The sequence below is a fragment of the Porites lutea genome, chromosome 2, assembly GCF_958299795.1.
Source record: "Porites lutea chromosome 2, jaPorLute2.1, whole genome shotgun sequence".
Lineage (NCBI taxonomy): Eukaryota > Metazoa > Cnidaria > Anthozoa > Scleractinia > Poritidae > Porites > Porites lutea.
Window position 1 is genome coordinate 5,320,503 of NC_133202.1, and position 3,098 is coordinate 5,323,600.

Below are 3,098 nucleotides of genomic sequence, written 5' to 3' on the forward strand. Positions count from 1 at the left end.
CCGGACACTCATCCACAAGACGATTTTCTCTAACGTTTATGAAGTCGCCTAATTCAGTGGTAGGGTTTGAATCCAAAGGAGCCGCCTGTTCCTGAAGACGTAATTAAATGATAATAAGAGTTAATGTTTATTTTCATTCAGTCATTTACATTACTGCTAGAGGACATTCGAAATATACTCCATTTGAAAATAGAAGAAAAAGAATAGAAGGAAAAAAAGGGGGGGAAATAAATGATTTCAAGAGAGGTATTCGAAAATTCATTGAAATAAGGAAAATATTATCCATGGTAGATGACTGTAAATATGCGTGGAGAATTTTAAACCGTAATTTAGTTTTTGTAAAAGGATGAGCAATATCCAAATACCGTTCAACGGATTGTAGGGGAAGCGTGCTTGAAAGCCGGAAACTTACCACATGGTTTTTAAGATCGCCATAAGGAGGATTCTCAACATCGCCTGTGTGTTCGGATGTCACCTGGTAAATGTAAAATATTACAAATAGGGACTTATTGAATGAAGTTCAAACGAAGGAAAGGAATTAAGGAATGAACTAACGAACGAACGGACGAACGCACATACAGGAGAATGAATGAATGAAAAAAAATATATGTGATTCAGCGATAAAGTGGGCGAGTGAAGAATTGAAGAAATGAAAGAATGAGTGGATTGATGAGAGGGATCTTAGGCAGAACTCTGAGCGATATAAATAATATAATAATGCAATACTTTCTTCGGCTCTAACTGCCTGATCTTCTTGTAAAAAGTAAGGGTAAGACACCATGAGATCGAACTGCTCTAGTAACCACAGCGACTTTAGTTGTTTCCTCATAATTCAGACTTTGCTGCTAAATTTCCAAATAACCAAAAACATTGTGTGACCAACGGAACCACTTTTGAGGTTAATATATACTCACCTGAAGTATTTGTGTTTCTCTTTTCCCTCTTTCTTCTAAATGTAATTTTCTGCACCTGATGCATATACCTAGAATTTAAAGAACAGAATGAGTAAGTATTGGAAAAAAAAGAGAGAAAGAAAGAAAGAAAGAAGAAAGAGGGAAACTGAGTAAACCACACAGTTCACAAATACCTGATCCAGTGGGCACGAGAACTCCCCAGTAAACTTGAATTTCTTTTGAAATTTCCAACGAAATCCCTCTTTCAGGCTTAGCCCTGCTTCGGCCATGAAGTGGATGATGGCATTTTGCAACCGGTCTACTTGAATTCCAGATAGTACCAAAAATATCTCTGTGCAGGGGACAGATTGTGAGCGTCTCACCATCTTCATCAAATAACCCAGCTCTCAAAAGTATCAGCTGCCGTTCACCTTTGATGTTTGCTTGAGATGTTTTCAACCGTTGAAAGTGACTGGTTATATCTCTCCTGCAACTACGGAGTGGCACGTACTCTTTGATGTTGCGATAGTGCTTCGAATTGCCACATGGTATCGACGAGTGTTTCGAAAACGAGCAAGTTAGACTTGCAGCCATAGAAGAAAATGTTAAGCCAGAATAAGACCCTGTCTTCTACAACATAGGTTTAACAACTTCGTATATGAATTCAAATGTTTTTACAGCTGTACTGAACGTTCGCGCTTTCCCGAACTCCCGCCAAAGCAATCTACATAGGGCAAAACCGCAGACCGGTTGGTTCACGGGCTCGAAACAAAGATGGTGGTAAACAAATGCACACATGTTTGTAAGACGTAGTTTCTATCGCATTATAAGACGTATGAAGACGTTCGAAAAAGATATTTTCCATCCTTCAAGCAAAAGAAATAGCTTTTTGGGAATGAAAGTTACTTTTGATTGTTCTACGAGCGGAAAAATATTCACGAGACAGGTTATGGCTGTTCTCCTGCTACACGCCGAAGCCGAAGTAACATCATTTCGTCGAAAAAAAGAAGATTTACTGGGATCACAGCGGAAAAATTATTCCCTTTAGCCTTTCTCAGTCACAGAGGTATGTTTATGAAGTGCCATGTTGTGTTTTTGAGCGACCAATTATGTATCCTGTTCCGTATAATTTTTGGCTATTTTTAATAAAACGATTGTGTTGGCTCATAGTTTGTCATAGTTCCGAGGCTGACGTGTCCATAATTTCACAATACCCAGATTTTTGAAAGCGTACAACAAAAATCCAACTTATTCTCTTAACATAACCCATATTAGATTTATTGTAAGGTTTGCGAGAAATTTTAGAAATAATTTCAAAAGTGCAATATTTTTCTAGCTTCTAGAAAAGCGTTCAACTACCCTTCGGTTAGAACACGGTCACGAGAAGTAACAAGTCTCAATCTTTCTGGTTTATACGTCTAGTCGAAGTTAGATCATTCAGTTCGACCGCCGGCTACTCATTTTTCACTCACGTTGTAAATTATTGGTGATCAAGGCATCTAAACTTCGGGAAATTTCAGCCTTGTATAACAGTAAAAATGGTCTCCCGAGGGGACCCCCCTTCGTATACACAAAGGAAAGGCGCTTGGACCCCAATCATAGTATATTTGAAAATAGTACACCCAAGTATACTTACTCTCAGAATATAAGCCAATTCTGTGATCTAGCCTGTAGCACCTTCTGCATGGTTTTGCATGGTTTTCTCGTGGACAGCCTCTTAATAACCGCGACTTTTGAAACTAGTTGCAAGAGTTGTTGCTATTTTTCAGCTGATTTTTAAGGGTTTGAATTCAATTTGGTAAAATTACCGTAACGGGTAACTTGAAGAAAAAAATCGCAAAAAACTAACCGTTATGTTGTCTTGCTTTGTATTTTTAGCAATTCATCAAAAAACACTTAGATGTTGTTGCCATTGATCATTTTCCCTCCTTATTGCCGAGAGAAAGCAGCACAAGATTTGCAGATGACTCTACTCCACATTTGCTCAAATTAACTCAGGTGTGCTTTGACTATGTTAAAATACACCAAAAGTGGTTTTTCTCCTTATCTCCCGGCTTTGATTATGAGTGGAAAGTAAAACATTCATGATCAAATGAGCCAAGAGAACTTTTATGTTTTGGGGCTTTTCTGTTCTCTTGCATGAGCTCGCAAGCAGACAAATATCACCTTTCGCGTGTGGCTTAGCTTGGCCTATAGGGCGTTATA

At 38.4% G+C, this 3,098-nt stretch overlaps 1 long non-coding RNA gene across 1 annotated transcript; it reads right to left on the reverse strand.

Annotated features, from left to right (window-relative positions):
• Window positions 1-1,024, reverse strand: LOC140926526 (uncharacterized). Its single transcript, XR_012164440.1, has 3 exons — window positions 915-1,024; window positions 413-475; window positions 1-91 (listed from the first exon to the last, which is right to left on the reverse strand). It is a non-coding gene; the product is annotated as an uncharacterized lncRNA (long non-coding RNA).
• Between the last annotated feature and the right edge of the window lie 2,074 nt (window positions 1,025-3,098).